Source organism: Anopheles coluzzii (assembly GCF_943734685.1).
Source record: "Anopheles coluzzii chromosome X unlocalized genomic scaffold, AcolN3 X_unloc_10, whole genome shotgun sequence".
In the NCBI taxonomy this organism is placed as follows: Eukaryota; Metazoa; Arthropoda; class Insecta; order Diptera; family Culicidae; genus Anopheles; species Anopheles coluzzii.
Window position 1 is genome coordinate 82,501 of NW_026054420.1, and position 7,500 is coordinate 90,000.

Below are 7,500 nucleotides of genomic sequence, written 5' to 3' on the forward strand. Positions count from 1 at the left end.
CGTTGGGCCTCCAGCTCTGCTGCGTCTTCGTCCTGACGCTCGATGACGTTAACAGCCAATGCTGCCCGCTCCTCGTCCCACGCTCGCTGCAGTTGGGCCGTTATTCGCTTCGCGGCTTCGCAAATACGACTCCAGCTATCGGCGTCGCGCAACAAGTGCCGCTGGAGGGTGTCCGGACAGACAGGGTCTGGACCTCCCTCGCCGAGTAGCTCCTGTCGAACTGCCGCAAAGCGTGGGCACTCGAAGAAGGCGTGCTCCGCCGTTTCTGGGACGCCGACGCACAACTGGCAGTCTGGGGACGACGTGAATCCATTATGGCACAGGTAGTCACGGAAAAATCCGTGTCCGGACAGAACCTGCGCCAAATGAAAAGTCATATCTCCATGTTTCCTAGACTGCCAGTCACCGACCGATGGGATGACACGGTGCGTCCACCGCGTGTGCCGGCTAGCATCCTGTTGCAGTGCGTCGGCATCCCATTCCTCCTGCCAGCAGTCGATGGTAAACTGCCTCTCAGTCGCCCGGATGTCCTCCTTCGTTGCAGCACGGTCTGGAGCAAGGAGTTGTTGATGGACCCGGGCATCCTCGTTGATGAGGTGGCATATCGGTACGAGTCCAGCGAGCAGGGTGGCCGTCTCATACCTAACGGTACGGAATGCCCGTGCCACCCTGATGGCGGCTCTTCGCTGTACTCGTTGCAGCATCCGTCGGCACTCACGCACCCGAGTTGCCTCCGCCCAGACGGGAGCAGCATACCGCAACACCGATTCTGCCACATACGCCAGCAGCCTTGACTTGGCCGTCCTGGGGCCGCTGTGGTTTTGCATGAGGCGCGTTACAGCTGCCACCACGCGCGACGCCTTTTCCGTGACGTTGCTGACATGGTCTCGCCATTTCAGGTGATCTTGGAGCTGCACGCCCAAGTACCTGATGCTCCTAGACGACTTGATTTCCACGTCACCGACGCGAAATGTCACCTGCGGTGGAGTCTTCTTACTCGAAATCAGGACGGCTTCAGTCTTGGCTGGGGCCAACTCCAGACCGTGCTGTTGCATCCAACGTTGGACCTGGTCAACGGCCTCCTCTGCTCTCGCGCGAACCTCGTCGGTGGACAGGGATAACTGGCTTGTGGCCGCCAAGCGTTCATAGCGACGTGGCTTTTTGATCCTTCGATGTCGGCTCTTCCTATCATTGTGAAGCAAAATTCACCAAGCGTAGGATTGTTCACCCTTTCAAGGGAACGTGAGCTGGGTTTAGACCGTCGTGAGACAGGTTAGTTTTACCCTACTGGTGTGTGCTTATAGTCGCTATCTTAACGGAATTCCTGTGCAGTACGAGAGGAACCACAGGTACGGACCACTGGCTCAATACTAGTCCGACCGGACTTTGGTATGACGCTACGTCCGCTGGATTATGCCTGAACGCCTCTAAGGTCGTAGCCAATCCGAGCTGATAGCGCTTCTCAAACCCATTAGGTGTTCGGAAGCTAGCGGGCCTAACAACCCTCTGAGATCCGTTGGAGTCTGCGTCTGCAGCCCGGCGTCTCATCCCGCTATACCTAGGCCGCAACGAGTGGAGTTCGCTGCACGTGTTAGTACCGTAACTGGGAACGCCGTTGGCTTGAGCTCTGCCCAACGTGGATATACCTAGTTTCGACACCTATCAACCGCCCGCAAACGACGGGACTTCAGGCTGGGAGCTGCGAGTTGTAGAGATGCGTTCGCATCGATCCTCTCAGGCGACCCATGCTTGGTGGTTTGTCCGTGTGCCCCTTCCTCGATGTGCGCAAGCTCGTCTTGGTCTGGGGACCACGTCGACACAGGGGATACTTTTGTGAGAGCAAGAGTGTACTTAGTTGAGTGTAGCAAGGGATCGCGTGCCCCTTCCTCGATGGCGTAACGAACCATCTTGGTCTGGGGACCGTGGTACCGTGCTCTGGTGAAGCTTGGTGCGTGCTCTTTCCTTGTCAGACGAGTGACTTGACTTGGTCTGGAGACCGTTCCTTAACACTAGTGGACAAGAGCTGGCTACTTCCGTGTCAGACGAGTGACTTGACACGGTATGGAGCGGAACACGTAACACTAGTGAGCTTGTCGGCGTGCCTCCTTCTCGACTTGATTGTCTTGATGTGAGAAACGTGCCGACCAAACCAGTAAGCTTACACACATGCTCGTTACAAGTTGTATAAGTTGATCCGTTTGGGCCGGTTGCCTTGCACATGATGGTGTTGTAGACCATGTTCGGTTAACACGTCGTGTGTCAAGGTGGTCGGCCTTGGTAGTAGGATGTCTTGTGCATGTGACGTGTTGACCTGGTTTGGTCGATGTGTCGTCGTGTACGAGATGACCTACTTACCCGTCAGTTGTCCAAGTTGTGTCATGTGTTGACTTAGTTGACGTGTCATGTGCATGGATGATTGGCGTACGGGTCATGTATGGTGCACTTGCTTCAGTTGAAGGGATGTACTAGTACAGTTATATTAATTGTTTATTTCACGATCTGGTCTTTTGGCTGGATCGCGAAAAAAACGCTAAGTCCCAAATCTTGAACTCGAGAGGAGAGCGCTGATGACAACCTTTTGGACTGGAGCTCCCTAGAATTCGGCTTTTTCCTACTTTCAAGGGATGCACTGTTGTATGTATTGTTTATTCACGATCTGGTCGTTGGATTGGATCGTGGAAAAAAAACGCTAAGTCCCAGATCCTGAACTCGACAGGAAAGCGCTGATGGCAAACATTCTGACTGGAAGTTCCTAGAAATCGGCTTTTTCCTTATTGGCATTATGTGGCACGTTTATTGTGGCTAGAACATTAATTATCCACCAAATGGCACCAACGCTTGGCGAAAGTCTCGAAACACTCCTATCCCGACGCACCAGCAACCGCAACACGATGCAAAATAAATTGCACGAGCTACTGATACTTGTACCATGCACGGTACACGGTACCAAAATATACCCCTGAAAGTGTGCAATTTGGGGCTATTCTAGGAAATTTGTTTGGGGAAGCCTAGCTACGCGTGTCGCACGTTGCATGGTCGTCGATCAGAGGCATGCAAAAGCACCTATCTAGGGGAATTACTTTACGTTCTAGTAGCAAGATCGATTTTCCGGTCTAGCACGGCAGTACGCCTGCATGCATACACTCCATGTACCAAAAATGTATCAACCTAGGCGTTGCTCAGTAGCTTTTGGCGGCACATGTAAAAAGTACTCGAGTTCAGATTCTTGGAACTTTGCGTATTGTTCAAAACTTATAACGAAAACTAAATTATAAATGGGTAAAAGGCTAGGCGTTTCTCAGTAGCTTTTGGCGCCACGTGGCAAAAGTATTCGAGTTCAGATTTCTGGGACTTAGCGTATTTTTCAAACCTGATAATGAAAATTGAAGTACAAATGGGGCATAAGCTAGGCGTTGCCCAGTAACTTTTGGCGCCACATGGAGGAAGTAGTCGAGCTCCAATTTCTGGGACGTAGCGTATTTTTCAATCATAATAAACCGAATCAAACATAAAAATCATGAAACTTACACCACGTCCCTAGGTTGTGCACAAAACGTAACGATAAAGTGCCGGCGAGGTTAGAGGTGCACCAAAATTGTGTACCGATTAGGAAAAGTACTCTATGTTGCTATGACTTGGGTAAAAAGTGTTGATTAACTGCTGGTTACGATAGACAGTTGCTTATCGTACACATCGCAAACGAACACCCCTTAGTGAGCAGTAGCAGAAGTCGATGGAACAAAGCGAATGCATTACAAACTGATCAAGTAAAATAAGGAACGCTACGTACTAGGACTTCTTTCCAAGAATGGTGTCCGCGACGGGAGGGCAAGCGTCCTTCCCAGGTTTCCCTAGTAAACCTTGTATGGTAAACATACCCAAGCGTGTCCGTAAGCACGCAACGATAGTCACGAACGAGCACATACCTAGGGAAAGTACTCTACGTACTAGGACTTCTGTCCAAGAATGGTGTCCGCGACGGTCGGGCACTGTGACGCAATTACCAAATCCTAGAATCGTACAAGCAGTGTGTACAAACATAAACATTAACGCGTTCGCTCGGGCTGCGCCGTCCGTGTTGAACACAAATGCGGGTGATTATATGAGTGGATGGACAAAAACATGCGTGGCGAAGACAATTTTCTGCACGATGTGCACATAGCTCATTTCGTCGTCCCGGGCGAATGGAAAAACACAAAAATCTCGAGTATCTTTCTAGGTTTCTGTTATAAAAGGGCAAGCCAAAAGGTGACCGGTTGAGATGAGCATTTTAAGCATACAAGCACTTAATTGCAACTTTTCCTACAAAAACTAGGTACGTACACGTAGATTGTATCAACATGGACATCTATGAACGCGTACGCTGGAGCTGCACCCTCCGTCTTGTACTTTCCCTGATCGGTACACAGTTTTGGTGCACGGCTATCCCGAAAGGCAACTTGTACCAACATCGACATCCATGAACGCGTACGTAGCGTACTTTCCCTGATCGGTACACAATGTTGGTGCACGGCATAGGAAATGGGCTGAAAATGGTCAAACTCAATCCATTTCCACTAATGATAGTCAATAACAGCTGTGCCGATGAAGTAGGGCACGATGCAAGTCAATGTTATTTAATGAATTACATGTTCACCATACATTTTAGTACAAAATTGCTCGGTCAGACCTACAAAGTGCTATATCTCGAATACTAAACGTCGCAGATGGGTGTCGTAGAACAATTTTAAGTTCGTCTAACGATTCTACATCCGATTCTGGATAGTGGTTTTTCGACCACTTTTCAACATTTTGTGACACCCCGAACCTAGGGGCAGCTCCCTAGCTTTTTTCAAAAATGTGCACCGAACGGGCCAGAGAGCTCGAGCAGTCGAAAAATTTTTTTTTGCTAAAACCCCTAAAAACGTGTCAGGAACGCACCCTAGATGATGAAAAGTGCAACCAGAATGTCAATCGACAACATGCCCGGGGGTACAAATTTGCTCTACGCGTCCCTAGGTAGGGTACTTTTTCGTACAAACATCAAAGTGTACGGTGCACAAAGTGCGCGGAACAAAAATTGCTCGGTCAGACCTAGGACGGGCCATATCTCGAATACTAAACGTCGCAGATGGGTGTCGTAGAACAATTTTAAGTTCGTCTAACGATTCTACATCCGATTCTGGATAGTGGTTTTTCGACCACTTTTCAACATTTTGTGACACCCCGAACCTAGGGGCAGCTCCCTAGCTTTTTTCAAAAATGTGCACCGAACGGGCCAGAGAGCTCGAGTAGTCGAAAATTTTTTTTTTGCTAAAACCCCTCAAAACGTGTCAGGAACGCACCCCAGATGATGAAAAGTGCAACCAGAATGTCAATCGACAACATGCCCGGGGGTACAAATTTGCTCTACGCGTCCCTAGGTAGGGTACTTTTTCATACAAACATCAAAGTGTACGGTGCACAAAGTGCGCGGAACAAAAATTGCTCGGTCAGACCTAGGACGGGCCATATCTCGAATACTAAACGTCGCAGATGGGTGTCGTAGAACAATTTTAAGTTCGTCTAACGATTCTACATCCGATTCTGGATAGTGGTTTTTCGACCACTTTTCAACATTTTGTGACACCCCGAACCTAGGGGCAGCTCCCTAGCTTTTTTCAAAAATGTGCACCGAACGGGCCAGAGAGCTCGAGTAGTCGAAAATTTTTTTTTTGCTAAAACCCCTCAAAACGTGTCAGGAACGCACCCCAGATGATGAAAAGTGCAACCAGAATGTCAATCGACAACATGCCCGGGGGTACAAATTTGCTCTACGCGTCCCTAGGTTGGGTACTTTTTCATACAAACATCAAAGTGTACGGTGCACAAAGTGCGCGGAACAAAAATTGCTCGGTCAGACCTAGGACGGGCCATATCTCGAATACTAAACGTCGCAGATGGGTGTCGTAGAACAATTTTAAGTTCGCCTAACGATTGTACATCCGATTCTGGATAGTGGTTTTTCGACCACTTTTCAACATTTTGTGACACCCCGAACCTAGGGGCAGCTCCCTAGCTTTTTTCAAAAATGTGCACCGAACGGGCCAGAGAGCTCGAGTAGTCGAAAAATTTTTTTTTGCTAAAACCCCTCAAAACGTGTCAGGAACGCACCCTAGATGATGAAAAGTGCAACCAGAACGTGAAACGACAACTTTGTTGGGGGTACCCTTTTTACTCTACGGGCCACTAGTTTAGGCGCGCCAACAGCGCTTTCCTCTCGGGTTCCCATTTTTTGCCCTCCTGGGATTATGATCATTTACTCATTGCCTACTATAGGGAAGGTACCTTGCTCCGAGGTCAAAAATGAAGATTTCACCAAATCGTAGTTTTAACCTCTATTTAGTCGTAGGAGCATGGTTTGCAGTGTCCGTGGGTCATATAAGCCCCCGTTTGGGTCATACGTCCCCTCCCCGATGAAAATCGTCATATGACTATAGGCCGAACTTATGAAGCAAAAGTGGTGTCTGGTGGGTTCTGCCGATGATCTTAACCTATGATTTTGAGTTTCCACTCTTTCAAAACGTTTCCTGGAGCAGTACATCACGGGTCTACGGACCCAAAGACTTCGTTGCGATGGTTTCAAGCATAAAAGTTGTAACAGTTAAGGGTTTTTAATACGCGTATATTAAATCATTGCTTGAAACTAAGCTTCGTTGTCTTTAAACTCTGCAAGACCAATCGAACTTCTTAGGGAAACTCGAAGCATTCACGCTAAGCTGGTGGTGCAGGGCACATAGCGTGATGAAACCGGGTTTCCCTAACCAATGTGGCATATTTTTTCCCTGAGAGTGAAGCTCAGACCCACGTAGGGGAGAGCGAAGTGGAACTTTAATGTTCAATGCAGCAAATGTTCGCCATGCGGATAAACAAGTTGGAATAGTTCAATGTAGTGTAATGCAAACACGAATCGCAAATAACGATACGGGACCCAGAAGCAATTCTGCGGATCCCTCGGGGAGTGGTGAGTTGATATAAATTAGAGGTGAAAGTCCAAGTTGTTCGAGCTCCGGCTCGGCAGCCGATACGAGGTTCCTGTTGAGCTTGTTTGTACATCGCGCAGAGGCGCCGTTCGGTTCTAGCAATGATTCCCGCCACCATGTTCCATGCGTGCAGAGATCCGTTAGAGCTCGTTCAATGTGTCCCGCCGTGATTACGAAAAAGTCCAACAGTTGACTTAGTTGGGTGTGCGTCAAGTAATCGCGCAGAGATGCCGATCGGTTCCTAGCAATGTTTCCCGTCACAAGGTGGTATTGGCACCTGTGCAGAGTGGCCGTTAGCAATGTCTCCCGTATCACGGTGGTGTACCATCACTAGTGCAGAGTGACCGCTAGCAATGTCTCCCGTCACAAGGTGGTAGCCCAGAAGTGCAGAGAAGCCGCTGTAGCAAAGTCTCCCGTATCACGTTGGAGTTCTTCCACTAGTGCAGAGAGATCGCTGAACCGTTCAATGTGTCCCGTCGTGGTGTGCTTGTACCGAGCA

The 7,500-nt window shown here is 49.1% G+C and overlaps 1 pseudogene; it reads left to right on the plus strand.

Annotated features, from left to right (window-relative positions):
• The window catches only part of LOC125907632 (large subunit ribosomal RNA), a 5,844-nt pseudogene extending 4,082 nt beyond the window's left edge, over positions 1–1,762 (plus strand).
• The last annotated feature ends 5,738 nt before the right edge of the window (positions 1,763–7,500 follow it).